The sequence below is a fragment of the Centroberyx gerrardi genome, chromosome 12 (genome assembly GCF_048128805.1).
Source record: "Centroberyx gerrardi isolate f3 chromosome 12, fCenGer3.hap1.cur.20231027, whole genome shotgun sequence".
In the NCBI taxonomy this organism is placed as follows: domain Eukaryota; kingdom Metazoa; phylum Chordata; class Actinopteri; order Beryciformes; family Berycidae; genus Centroberyx; species Centroberyx gerrardi.
This window is the reverse complement of record NC_136008.1, coordinates 11,144,423-11,159,883: the sequence shown is the minus strand read 5'-3', so window position 1 is coordinate 11,159,883 and position 15,461 is coordinate 11,144,423.

The window sequence follows — 15,461 nt, the reverse complement described above, 5'->3', positions numbered from 1 at the left end:
GCAGAGTGATGTGACCTGAAAAAAACCGGTCTTGATGCTCAGCTTTCAAAAATCAAATTGAAATGGCAAATGTGACAACAGCCCTACTCTAGTACTGTGTGTGTATACCTATTGTAAAATGGCACAATGTGTTAGTCTTTATAGCAGTGACCTTAGGAGCTGTTCCTTTTCAAAACACCTTTTGACAACACTGACAAAAATAGCTTTCTTTTCAGAGGACTTCATTCTTGGCCCTCTAACTGAAAAAACATCCTTGAATAAACTGATTTGGACGGCATAGGACTGAATTCCCTTTCTATTTTGCACCTCATTGATTAAAATATGTATATTATATATCAACCAATATACAGTATATGATTCATAAACAAGCATGCACGTAGCCGATAGGAATATAAATTACATGCTTGCATGTGCAGGGATTTTGTAATTATGTCTCTAAATTATTCATGACAGTTTACACACCGCAGAAGCAAGCAGCAGAAAGGGGGATTCCTGTATCTTTGAAGCAAGCCAAATGAAATGGACAGTTATCCACATACTCGGGACCTAAATTGGCATCAGATTTAGGAACGTCCTTTGCTTATCATGGAGAAATGAGACATAAGCACATGCAGTAGCTGCTCTCACCCTGGGCATCCCTTTCTCACCTCTTTTTATGTCATAAACACTAAAAATACCCGAGTGACCCTCAAGAGAGAACGTGCATATTCAGCTCTCACAGCAGTAAACTCGCTGACATCACAGTGTCCCATGCAGGTGGAGGACACCAGCAGCTTAATTTTGGCTTACACCTCTAGGTAAGTATAGTAGTAGGGCAGCTATTGAACCGAATGAACTGAATGTATACAATTTTTCACAGTTATATGAGGCCATTGCAGATTGCTATAATCCCTATTTGTGGCTTTTTTTTTTTTTTTACATTTGGCAGTCTTCCCATGGCAACTTCCCCTCAGCATAACTGAATCTACTTTTTGATACAAGCCCAATTATAACTTGAAAATTTGTAACAGAGTGTAGAAAAGAACTGGAGTGCCTAAGTGCGTTCACTAAGTACAAGACCCTATGAATTGAAAAATTGCATTCTTGAGTTGTTAAGCAATGTAACAATATAGTATGTAGCAACAGTAGGAATATTATAGTGATATAGGAGATAATAAAATACCGTAACTATAAAGTCACTTTAAACTTGCCACCGAGTACCACCGACACACTTAGTCCCTAGAGGAATATTATAGGAATATTATAGTGATTTTTCGTTGGAGCATTTTTATTGACATCTCAGCAACCTGAAGGAGCTGGTCTGGGAGTTTGTTTCCAAGGAAGATGTAGACAAAATTCTGTTAGCTGATAAACCCCCCCCCCAACAACTTAGGTGCAGAAATGTGCTGAAAAAACTATCCACAAAACATAAAGACACATTTCCTTTATAGTGTTATTCTCTTATGTCAACATTAACATAAGTGACATAATGTCTACATAATTGCTATATTTGCATTCTCATGGTTTCATTGCTAATTTATTTGACAAATAAATTAATCCCCAAACATCCCATGCAATGTACAGTATATCCCATTGAACAACATGTAGCAGAGGCATTTTATCCCATTGTAACAGCCCTATAAAAAAAAAGAACCATACTAATTCTACCATAAAATTTGAAAGGATACTATACAAATACCACAGCAAAACTTTAAACTATCATGCAGCTAGTAAAAGTCAAAAATGATACTGTAGAAAATCATATAGGAATGCTATAGGAGTTTAAAAAAAAAAAAGATCAGGTCACTATATACTCACTACTGCACACTATGTCCCTGCAAGAATATAGGAGTATCATAGTGATTTTTGTTGGGGAGAGAGCCAACTGTTATTAAGTCAGAGTTATTCATCGGTGACCTCTGCTTGGTGTGTGCAAAATTTGTTACTCTTGTCACAACAATGCACCCTTGTTTACCTCAGCTGCTCTACTATACGTGTATCCCTTGCTCTTTTACACACACACAATCCAGGTGATTTTAGTTCATGTACTTTCAGTTGATTAAGATTATGTAATCACATTGGCAACATGTAACAGTCCTATGCGCTGCATAATAAAGACAATGGTTTTGGCTTCCTGAATCTAACTCATTGTATGCATTATCTATTGTTGATACCATGATAAATTAAGTTTATTCTATTCCAACAAGCTATGCGATTTGCCACACTCTTTAGTGTGTATACAAGTGAATTTACAGTAAATTATGAATATATTAAAGAGAAGATGGCTCACTGTCTTCACTGAAAAACAATTCTCTTCTCTTATGATAATCTATCTTAAAGAATAAAGCCAGAGTTAGGGGGCGTGCAAAAACATAATGTAGTCCTTTGTATTTGACTAAGTGAGTGCAGTTATGCAAACTTACTCAGTAGGCTACAGCTGACTTCCCAACTCTATTATCATATCATAGTTATTAATGTATGATTGACCTATTTAAGTAATGGTATACATTTATCATTCTGTGTGCCTTGTGATTATCTATTTATTGCTCTCACTCTCTTCCTATCCACCCTCTGTCCTTCCCTTATTTTCTTTTTCTCCTTTCTTTTTTCATCATCACTCCCCCACTCTCTCTCTCTCTCTCTCTCTCTCTCTCTCTCTTTTCCCCCTGCGACATAGCCTATGTCTCTCTCTTTGCTGAGGTGGCTGTACCTGCTGTGACTTTGACAAAGTAGTCTCCACACGTGTAGTGGTGTAATTCTGTGTGTGTGTGTGTGTGTGTGTGTGTGGGCGCATGGGTGCAGAAGAGTGTGTGCATGCATTGGTTACACATCCTCCATGTTTGGCTTGCAAGTGTGTGCGACTGTTGCATTTGTTTCATGTGTATGTGAACTCCCGGTCTGAACGCATGCTGTGTGTGTGTTTGTGTGTGTGTGTGTGTATGCGTGTGTGTGTGTGTGTGTGTGCATACTGCAGCATACTAGCTTTTACCTCTACTGCTCATGTCATACTATACTCCTCTGTTTCGTCCTCCATTGCCCCCTCCCTCTTTTTTCATCCTTCCCTCTTGTTCACCTTGTTTCTCCCTGCGTACACCTCTTCCCCCCCTGTACCTCCCCCCCAGCAACCTCCCCCCCCATACACCCCCCCTCCTCACCTCCTTGTCTCCTCCCTCTTTGTCCCCTCCCTCCTCTTTCCTAACCTCCTCTCTCTCATTGATAGTGGAGCATATGTGACTAGAATACTGAGGAGCTAATCATTATTCCACGAGCAAAGCGCAGCGCTTGGGTGGAATGTCAATTCTCTCCCTTCCTCTCTCTCTCTCTCTCTCTCTCTCTCTCTCTCACTCTCTCTCTCTCTCTCTCTCTCTCACTCTCTTTTCCCCTCACACTCTCTTTCTCTACCCCTCTTTCCGCATGCTTTCCAAACAATAGTTAACATGGGAACCATATTTGTGTATTACAAAGAGAAAAGGAAGGAAACACACACACATACACACTCAGAATGTGAACTGCGAACACCGGGCACTCGACACTGCACCTGTGTGCAGTGTATGTGTCTGGATAAGTTTTTTTATGTTTGTGCCTCACCCCCCCCCCCCCAACCCCCCCACTCCCCACCCCCCCCTCCCCCACCCCCCACCACACACCCCTAATGATCCGCGGATGGTATTTGAAGTTTGCATGTGTGTGATACATCGTTGTTACGTAAAAAGCGCTCCACATCAATTTGTCAGGAGCAAAGTGGTGTGGGATGAAGATAAGAGAGAGACAGCTGTTGAATGCATATTTAGAGAGAGGCAGAATGAAAGCGGGAGAGTGACAGCAGACTTACAGTGGACATAATGAGGCTGAAATCACAACTAACATCAAGTTGAATTGCTTTGTGTGCTGTGCAGTGTATTGGATTATCAAAGTATATTTAAAAAATCGAATAAATATTCTAACAGATAAAAAGCAGATGAAAAGACCAACTTATCAGTACAGTAACAAAAAACAATTACACTGACAAAACAAAATATTCCAAGCAGATATTACTATTACAATGTCATTATATTGAGATATAATGTTATGCAGATAATCACACTCACAGGCTTGATGCAGTGTTGCCCTGTTGTGCTGAAAACCACATGAGGGATAAATTAAACCAGAGGTAAATTAGACCACACACACACACACACACACACACACACACTGGGACTGCGGGCGTATGTCAATGTGTGTGATGGAATGGGAGAGACAGAGCACGGAGACTCGTCCTGACTTCCTGGAGTCTGCAGCTGTGGGTCACAGCCAGGGGTAACGCTGTGTACTCCGCCCCTCCGTGGCCTTCCCAACTCTCCCACACACACACACACACACACACACACACACACACACACACACCACGTGCACAGACGCGCACACACTTAACAAACAATTCTAAATTCGTAAGTTGGACGGATGTAGATACACTCATACACAAACACGCATGCATGCACACACACATACAAAAAAAAAATGCCATAGCCACAGGGAATTGCTAGCGTGACAAGGGTTCAGTCTAATAGGCTCAAACATGAGTGAGTAATAGGTGTTCCAGCACTGTCCGCCCACTAGACAGAAACATCTTGAGATGCACATTATTTTATGAGATGCAAAGTGAATAGGTGAAAACATGGAGCATTGGGTGGGGGGCTGGCTTCAGACAAAAGCAGAGGAGACAGCTCAGCATTGTCACATGCTGTATTTGCTTCTCTATGTGATTAGGGGACAGCTTAGTGGACATACCAGAGTTGATGTATCCAAAGGCTCATATCAGAGGATATTAGTCGATATGGGCGACACAAATAGGCCAAAACTTTACATTATGCTGTTGTTTATTCATATGAAGTGGACTGAATACAATTTTGGTTGGGTTGTAGCAGTGTGGATTAATTAGTAATAGACAGCAGATTTTCTTGTCATTTTATGAATCTAAATTTCAACACCTATCTTGTAACCTAACACCTCTTTTTAAGCATAATTCACAAATCTTCTGTGACTTTATCGCAATACGGTTTTGCCACTAGTAATTAAAGAGCCACCTCATGCACAGAGTGACAAAATCAATGATCCAGCACAATGCGGTGAGTTTAATAGCTTTGGAAGACATGAAATGCTAAGGGAGCATTGAGGCTGCAAGGTTAAGAAAAGATCTATACTGAAAAGGCTACTTGGACAGGCCAGTGCATTAGAGAGGAGCAGAGGCATCATAAGGCCAACATCCCAGTCTCGTTAGAGGAGATGAGACAGCATCGCGTGATAGAAGTGGGATATGGGAGTCAGGCTGTGACATCACGTAGTGTGAGCTGCTTCTCTGGAGACTGCTGTCCGCTCGCAGTGAGCTCACGCTGTTGTGGAGTTGTGCCTTATATGAGTGAACATTATAAATAGTGAGGAGGACGTCAGGACAGTTCAAGGAAGTCCCCCATGAAGTGTCAGGGTGCTCTGCTGAGAGGAGAAATGTTCTTCAGAAAAATGTGTGTGTGTGTGTGTGTGGGCATAGATGTTTGTTTGATCTATCTGTGTGTGTGCACTGATTGGATATTTGACTTTGCGTGTTTGCCTCTGCTACCTGTGTGTGTGTGTGTGTAAGTATGTGTGGTGTATATCAGTGTATATCAGTGACAGTATGTCAATATGTGCCTTAGTATGTGAATCTGATTTTGGGTTTACATCTGCCTCTGCTGTGTGTAGGTTGATATGTATCTGTGTGTGTGTGTGTGTGTGTGTGTGTGTGTCATGGGGATATGAGGACAGTCATGTGGTGGTGTGATAGTGTTTGTCACCCTGAGCATGTAGCCATGTCAAACTCTGTCAGAGTAGTTTACCCCAGCTGGCAATGTAACACATCCCTATGATTACTCTCTCTCTCTCTTTGTTTCCATGAGTGTATTTATGTGTGTGTCTGTGAGTGTGTGTGTGTGTGTGTGGGTCTCGGTCTGGTGGTGTGTGTTTTCTTCATGGGCAGTTTTTTTTTTTGCCTTTCCCCTTATTTCAAATGCTTATCTCAGAGACTGACAGAGAGAAGAGAGGGTGGGGGCAGATGAGTTGATATTCATCTTTGAGAAAAATACCTAGGAGCGAGAGAGAGAGAGAGAGAGAGAGAGAGAGAAAGGGAGGAGAGAACAGAGGGAGGGGGCAGAAAGAGAGAGAGATAGAGAGATAGAGAGAAAGAGAAAAGGAGTGGGTGTTGGGAAGGAGGAGGGAGGGGGAAGAGAGTAGGAGGGTGCAGGGAGAGAGGGAGCCAGGGAGGGAGAGCTGATTAGATTGGAGAGAGCCGAGGAGGTACGGGTATACTATTGAGCAAGGAGAGAGAGAGAGAGAGAGAGAGAGAGAGAGAGAGAGAGGGAGAGAGAGAGAGGCAGAGGGGAGGGTGAGTAAGTGAATGCAGTTTGCAGTCGCGTGTCACGGAATCACAGCGAAGTCCACAGGCAGCGGATGGATTGGACGTGAATCAACAAATGGATACAGAAAAACTGGATGTACAGTGCATATGAGGAGAGAAAAAAGAGAGGGGGGGGAGAGTCTGCCTTCATATCCTTTTATCTCTGCATCAGATACTGCTGTGAGGAACCCAGAGGGAGGGAAAGGAAAATACCGGACAACTCATTTCTCTCTAACACCCTTGGAAGCCGAGGAGCTGTGAGCCAGAATACAGAGTCGACACTGGGACTTGCTCGTTAGCTCGCTGGGATCGGGTATACGCTCAGTAAGTATTTGTGTAGGCTACAAAATGCTAATGTATGAGTGTGTGTATGTGAATTGACGCCTCTGGCTTGTGCGGCACCTCTGATGCTTTTTTCATGAAGAGAAAGAGAAAAGGGAGAAAATAAGAGAGGAAGAGGGGAATGCAATCGCAATGTCTATTCTATTGTGATATGGTGTGTACATCATTGAACAGCTTATTTTTTTTAAACAACTACCCCAGACTTGACTCTGTGTGCTTGTGTGTGTGTGTGTGTGTGTGTGTGTATATGTGTGGCTTTTCCTCCACAGTGCCAGTGTGTGTGTGTGTATGCGAGTGTGTGTGTGTGTGAGCTGATAATAGCAGCCCCATTGGTATTCAGCGGAGGGAGCTCCAGGATCTCGCTGCGCCTTTACCCAGGATGGGATCACAGAGCGGGGATTGTGCTCGCCTGTGGAGAGCCCGCTGAAATGGGTGAGTGTCTGTCCCTCTCTTTCCCTTTTTCTTTTTCCCATTCTCTTTCTCCTCGTCTTGTTTCTTATTTATCTCTGGCTGCCTTTGACTCTCCTCTTCCTCAGTCTGCTGCTATCGTTCGTCCACGGTACATGCATCCCTGATGAGTGCTCCCTTCATTTCCTTGTGTCTCTGGGTCTGCCCCCCCCCCCCCCCCCCCCCATCCAACTCTACAGCCCCCCCACCAGCCCTCCACCCCTCTTTCCGTCCTCTTTTCATCCAGCATCCATCTCTCCATGTCTCCTCCCCCACGGAGACATAAACAGGGCTGTCCGGTTTGATGGATTTGGAAGAAATCTGAATAGCTCACTTTAATTTGTTGCTCCTCTCTCCTCCTCTATCCCCCCTTCTCTCTCTCCTTCACTCCTTGGCGGTGTCTCCCCTCCCCCTCCTTGCCTCCATCCCTCTCTCTGTCTCTCCAAGCTCCTCTCTACATTCTGTTTGAATTCACACACACCGAAGACATTCGAGTCTCTCTCCTGACTCAGGCAATGAATGGGGATGCTGTGGATGTGTGTGAGCGTCGCTATTTCTGTTTCTGTGTCAGTCATTTTGATAGTGTTATATGTGTGTGTGTGTGTGTGTGTGTGTGTGTGTGTGCGTGTGTGTGTGCGTGCCTGTCTGTGATACGATGGAGAGGGCAGAGGTGTGTGTTCAGTCTTAATGTGGAGGATTGGTGGAACAGAAGGTTATGAAGTAGATCAATGCGTTTAATTGCTTCAGGCATGACAGCTGTGACACATATGCACACACACACACACGCACGCACGCACACACACACACACACACACGCTGTCACTCCTCTTGCATGCTGCCGTCTTTGCACACCTTGCTGGCACGCCTTCTGCACGCCATTCTCACCCACCTACATCTTTTCACACCTGTGACACAATGACATGCTAATGGTGCCAACAAAGACTGCATACACATGCATGCACACACACACACACACACCTACACACACACGCACACACACACACACACACACACACACACACATACACACACACACGTGCACACACAAATGCACACATGTGCTCAGGCACACACACACACACACACACACACACGTACAGACGCTGAGTAAACTAACCATTGCGCCAACAAACACACAAAGTCTCACCCTAAATGGTCCTGTGAGGATAGGGGTGTCACCGGAGGGTTGCATCTATCCACACAACAGTATTGATTGGAGCCGATACACTGAATGGCCCTTAATGTTTCACCTTAAATGGACCATCACCTCCCTGGACTCTGGAAGAAGGAAGAAGTCACTAAACCTATTTAATGGTTTCCTTCTGTTCTGTACCGAGAGCAGACTATGCCATTACTGTATGTCTCTGAGACTGGATATCTACTCCTTTCAGGAACCAAATGTGTTCTCTGTATTTTTAGGAAATAGGTATAGGTATTCATCGCTCAGCTGTTAGGTAGGCTACAATAAGGTTTGAAGGTTTTGCTTCACACTCAAAAGAGTACATTTGTGGGTTCAACAGGTGCGAATTGTAGCATAGTAACAGAGAGGAGGATTACCTGTGGTGTAGCTAAAATATGGCATCCTGCTGCTATTGTTAGGTTTAGCCAATCTGCTTGACAAGAGGCACAATGGTTGGATTTATCAGGAAATAAAAAAAAGCTAACCAGGCGGCCAAGTCTGTCTAGGCTTAAGCCAACATTGTTTTTTTCCATCTGGCGTGTACATGAATACCTGTCTGCCTGGCATGTTGTTGGTTTGGTTTAATTAGAAAGAGCCAAAGTGAAGCTAGTCCATGCCAGTCAAGGCTGCCTGCCTGTACCTGACCAGAGCTAGGAGACTGGCCCGTGGGCCTCCAATCTGCCTCAGGCACATTCACCAGTTATAGACCTTTCTTTCTCTTTCACTATGCTCCCTCAAATACATCTTGTCTCTGATACTGTGCAGCAAGATGGACAGCTAACTGGGATTGAAGAACTGACAGGGGAGAAAGATTGGATGAAAGGAGGAAAGGTGAAGACATGAGATTGGCGAGAGGGAATAGGAGAGACGTGAGGGGGGAGAGTGTTTGGAGGTGAGGTTGCTGGTGCTGTTGGAGTTGTTAGGAGAGAGTGAAAGGAGCGAGTCGTATAGTTAGCGGAAAGGAGGAGGAGGGAGCAAACAAGTAGCAAAGTCGGAAGAAGAGTGACAAGGACGGAATAGACAGCAGGACGACAGGCAGGGTGGAGTGTGACGAGGAGGAGAATGACGTACGCGATAAGGGAGAGTGACACAAATGTCACCATCCTAACCTTTCACGCACTCTCTCGCTTTCTCTCCTTTTCACTTTGCCTCTCTCCTTCCTCTCATTGCAGATCTGAAGCCGTGCAGAGATGGGCACCAAATGTGCAACATGGGGGCTAACATTCACCTTCTAGCGACTAGCTTCCCACTCCTGACCACCTGCACCTTCTCCAGCCATCAGCTAGAAGCTTCCCGGCAAGGGCTGAACCTGCGGAGTTGAGGTCGGACAAGCCAGGCTGTGATTCAAGAGGCGGTCCACAGGAAGTACAGAAAAACAGTTGGTGACAGGCGTCAGAGGAGTAGTCTTACAACAAACCAATCAACCTGTTGATTGTATGGTTTAGCCTCCGGGACTTCATCAGAAATGAAATAGGCAGCAGTGATGCTTGAGCAATGGCATGGAGCTTTTGGACATGCCCGGATTTATCGACCGGATATCCTATCGAGATTACGGGACTTTTGTGCACACCTCAGAGTCAGGCCACTTTTCCAGATTGGCTTGTGGGCAAAAGCGAGTAATTGAAAATCCCCCCTTGAGAGACCCTCTGTTCTGATTTGTTGTGGGGGAGGAGGGCTTACTTTTGAAAGGAACAATTTTCAAAACCCTCTTTTTCTCGCATTTTTTTTTGTCTCTCTTTTTCACCATCTTTTCATACATTGCAGAGGAATACATTATGAAGCAGCTCCATTCTTCCTGATCCTCCCTCGGTGACGGAGAGAGAGGAGGGACAGACTGTCCAGAATAGATAACGAGCACGGAGACAGACACTGAGGAGAGGAGCAGGAAAAAAGAGCAGAAGATAGAGGGAAACAGGTAGAGAGAGAAGGGAGAAGGCAAGAGAGCAAGAGAAGGAAGCAGAGAAAGCGAGAAAAGAAAAAGAGAGAATTAACTAGGATTGTTCAAAATCCTCTTGGAGACTTAGAGTCTCTTTCTAATTCGTCTGTGTCGTGCTGGAGGCTAGTTAGCACAATGGGCAGGGGAGGGGGCAGGATTTACGCCAGGGGGGGCACTTGAGCACCAGAGTAGGGTTAAGTCCCCCCTGCACTCGCCCGGGCCGTATGTTGGTGTTTGGCAGGGAGACAGATTGAGAGATGGTCTGGTAAATAGACAAGTATAGTGAATGACAGACAAGCTGTGAGGCTGGTAAGACAGACAGAAAGGCATATCGGAAGACAGAAAGACAGGTAAGCAGCCATTCCGAGTGTCAGGCAGAAAGCCAGGGAGACATTCATTGCCGGCAGAATAGACAGTGTGCGACTCAGCCATCATTGTCATTCTAGGCAGTGTGTAAGGAAGAGAGAGAGAGAGGGAAAGAAAGCAGAGACAGGAAGAGAGGAGAGGAGCATCCCTCTGTTAGTAGCTCCTTGAGACTGGGAATCTCACTTCAATTACAGGCATCTGACTGCATCCCCCTCAGTCAGTACTGTGGCAAGCCCAGGCACTAAAAAACAGGCAGGGGGGCTGTTACTAGAGAGGAAATACAGGTTAGAGGGAGAGAGAGAAAGGCAGGGAGAGAAACAGAGGGAGAGAGCAGGTGTCGGAAATCCTCCCCTTCATCTGCTTGTCATTTACTGCTTTATGTTCTCTCGTCGTCTGGCGAGGCGATTGGTTTTCTGATGCCGGCATTCCTCGGCTCGTAGGCCCTCCACAATCCCAAGGAAGAGAAGAAGGGGGGGGGGGGCGGACGGAGGGACGGAGAAAAAGAAAGCATAGAAGGCAAGGTGGAGGCCCATTTTTTGATTGACTAATTTTTCACCCCTTGCTTTTCTTATTTGTCAAGGGGGGCTCCAGTTGTTTTTGTTTGTTTTGTTTTTTTTGAATAAGATATCGGAAAAGAAACACCAGCCCGTTCAATCCCCCAGTCTCTCTGTTCACAGCATTGAACCTCTCTTCCTTTCATCAATTATTGATTTTTCTTACCTTCTTCTAAAAGGATTATTTTCCCTCTCTCATTATGAACAGTGGAATCTTTTAGATTCCCTCTATATCTCCTCACCCCTAATGACACAGTGTGAACCCCTCTGACTCCCCCACAGCCTCCCCCCTGGCTGAAGTGCTAAACCCCCTGTGGTCTCTGATCTCCATGCCTGTGTTGACTTCCCACTACAGAGATATATGGCACAGCGCTTCTGATACCGTCTGATTCATTCTGTAAGTAGGACTCTCTCTCTTTCTCTCTCTCTCTGTGTGTGTGTGTGTGTGTGTGTGTGTGTCTGTTCACATATACAATGTGTGTTATTAGCGTGTGTTCATCTCATGTATGCTCCCATGCCAGTCTTTCTGCAGTGTTGGTCTTATGGTGTCTTCAAAGCAGAGCGGATCTGCTTTTCTTTGCTGCCTCAGCTCCAGGCAATTTGAGCGTGTGTGTGTGTGTGTGTGTGTGTGTGTGTGTGTGTGTGTATGCCAAAGAAAGAGATTGTGATCTTACAGCCAAGCTTACAACAGCATCAGAGTGGTGTCAGAAAAAGGCAAAAGAGGTGTCTTTCTCTGTGTGTGTGTGTGTGTGTGTGTGTGTGTGTGTGTGTGTGTGTGTGGGAGTATGTGTATGTTTGTGCCTGCCTACATATTGGTCCTGAGGTTAATTTGAACTAATTAGTGGTGAGTATTTTTGCTTCTCGGAGCAGTTTTTTGGTTCTGTGTCAGTGTACTTGCGTTCATTAGGGTGAGAGAGAAAGGGGGTGGGGGTGGGAGGGTGAAGCGGGGGGAGGGGGAGGGGGTGTTGAGCAAAAACTGAAAAGGGTGAACCAGCTAATGAGAATGATTCTGATTCCCTGGCTAGTTCTTTGTTGCCTCCATTTCACATCAAATGCCCCGAGTGTTAGACCCGTGTCCCTCCTCTGCATATCATTCCACTCTCCTTTTATCTCTGGATGTGTCGCCTTAGATGAAGCCCTATACAGAGACCAAGCCTCTGCAATGTCCTGCATATTACAAAGCCCATCCATCTCGGCGGACACATCCACATCTTTATACACTCCCACAGTCACCAGGCCCTGCACCGGGAGACGCTCAATCAAGATAGTCCCTTCAAACAGACCAATGAACTGTGAATAACGCCATTACACAAACTCCCGGCTCGGAGCGTTACAGAGACAGAAAGACTGTGAGGAGGGGGGGTAGAAAAGAGGAGGGAAAAGAGAGAGAGAGGGGGAGAGAGAGAGAGAGGAAGAGAGAAAAACATTCTGAAGATAGAGGCACAAGAGTGGAGGGAAATGAGAGAGGAGAGACAGAGAGCAATAGAGAGCGACACACATAGAGGAGGGGGGTGAGAAACAGAGAGGCAGAGGGAGTGTGTGGGTCTAGTGGGGCCGTGGAGCAGGAAAAGACCTCTGCTCCGTGGGAGCACTCTGATGGGCTTAGCAAGGCCCTGCTTTGTTCACACTGTTGGTCAGCCTCGCAGAATTAAGATTACTAAATAATACGATTACTGCAGCTGCACACTGATAACACACTGCTGCCGATCCCCTTTGTCACTTTCAGAAAACCCATAGAAGAGAGGAGGAGAGGCGTGTGATGCCATCAAAGGCATGACTATACTGACTACATTACACTGTCATAAGAGCCCATGCTCCACAACATGGCTTCTCTGCCTGCCCAGTGTGTAAAAGTGAAAAGTGTTGGCATGGCGTATCATCACTGGAGTTATAGATATGATAACAGACCATATACAGTAAATTACTGACAGAAAAATAACGTCAGCCCGTGTCTTTTTGATCTGCTTTTCCATTGATTGGATGTGTGCTGTTCAGTGCTGTCGAATCATGTGAGATCATTATTGGTTTGTCTCATCTTTTGTTCAATTATTAATGCACTGCTCGAATATTGTCAGCTTCAAAAAAGGAAAAAGTCAAGCAAATGGGGAAACCTCCCAGCCACTCTCATATATCATGCGGCCATTGCACATGTGTAAACATACACCGAGGCTCTCATGGTGTGATCTCAGCGCCTGTCCTCCCCTTATCTCGATGTTTTACACTGCATCCTGCGCGTGGGCTATTTGTTTCATGTATTCGCTCTTGACAGCTTTGACACGGATTTCTGCCAAGTTGACCTTGCAGTTTAAAGTGTAATAAAAGCTGAATTCCCAGGCTATGTTGCACATCGATACGTGTTCTTGTGGTAGTTGATAAATGGTCTCCCACCCCTCGGGAGAGAGGAAAAGAAGTAGGCAGCAGAAACCACCGCCCAGTGCTGCTCAGTGGAAGCAAAGTACAGCCATCTGAAACCCACAGCTCCCAGAGAAGCGAGCTAATATTAGGGTTGGGGCTGGGCTCAAACCCCCCCCTATGATGGGAAGTACCTCCACTCTCCTCTCAGCGGGATCGACCATTTGCCTGCAGAGCTAAAGATTAGCTTGGAGCAGGAAACAGAAAGTACCTATTTGGCATGTAATGGCATGGTAGAAGAGCAGCAAAAACAGCCCACTGGGGAGGGCACAAAACTAAATCAATGGATTATGACACACAGCACAAACATGTGGTTCAAAACACAGCCTAAACCTGTCTACTTCCATCGAAAGTTAGCAACTATTCACTTCAGTTTTTGTTCCTGTGCAGCACATTTGTCGTCTGGTGGAAGTTTCATGTTAATGTCATGAAGTGTATTTGTTTTTAGTAACATCAAATGCCTGCTGCGGTGACAATTACATGAACTTTGACCCCTGGCCCTCACCAGCTGAGCCCCATAGTCAGAAATAACTCTATGACTCACACTGTAGAACCAGTAGGACTCCAGTCAAAGAGCGGTGGGCTACGCAGCAATTGCAACCCATGTAGAAACACTTAGTCAGTTGGGCTTGAGCGACCAGACATGTAGAAACAGAAAGACAATTGGGGATGATGTGTCAAATTATTAATTAAGCGTTAGTGTCAGTGGGTTTCCCCTTTTTAAGTGCTCTCCCCCAAAGAATAATGCTATGTATGCTCAAATCATTCTGCTCGACTTGGTCTAAATTGGTGCAGAAATGCACATGGTTCACGAGACAATCTCTCACACTGAGTTTGCTGAAATCAAAGCTTCCCATTGCCCCTGTTTGTACCAGTTTGGTCCTTTCAGATTGATCGTCCCATCATCCCTAGGGTTGGAATTTTCTCATTGCTGATTTCAGTTTTTATTTCCTGGTTCCAAGTTTTATTGTCCTTAACAATATGGTTCTTTGATGATTCTCTGATTAATTTGTTGTACAAGCAAAAACACATTTTCAGATTTGTATCTTCATTAATCATTTCACAGTTCTTTGTTGTGAGCAGCTGTTCCTTCTTGAAAGGTGGACAACAGTTGTTATTTCTTTTGCTGTGCTTTAATACATGATAGCAGGAAATGCTTAATATTTCCCAAAATGATATTTGCTATCACACTGCTCAGTGAATACATGAAATAGATAATTGTTTGACTGTTATCAACAGTGATTCCATAATTTTGTTATCAACTTGGGATTGCATTTGGTTTTTTGTTTCATCTTACCCCATTGGTGTCTTTAGTGTGGCAGTTCACCCCTAAAGCCTAAAGTGTCTCAGACAGCCCCTGCTCCGAAAACAATTGGGTTAATTTGGGATATGAGATCTCCTCTAACACCCCGCAGTTTCCTCTGCCTTCAATCCTCCCGCCGCTTGACCACCAGCGCGAGGCACAGCAGCCTGCACTAAACCTTTGCTCCTCATTGCCTAATGGAGCAGAAAAAATGGCCCCGTTTGCTTAGTCGTTTGTCCACTCCTGCTTGCTTCAGGCTGGCTGGCCTTGGGGGAAAGAGGGGGAATGGGGGAGTGGGGTGTTGGGGGGTGGGAGGTGATGAGGAATGAGTAGACAACGATGGGGATGGACATTAGGACACACATGCCCTGGTCACACTGTGCTTCCCACTAAGCTGTGCGGCTGGCCATAAAGTGAATGCTGCTAATGGCCTTTCAGTTAATGGAGTCATTAAGATTGGATTGCAAGAAGATAAAAGGAATGTGTGTATAATGTGTGTGAAAGGGGTAGAAGTGTGAGTGTTTGTGCATGTGTAC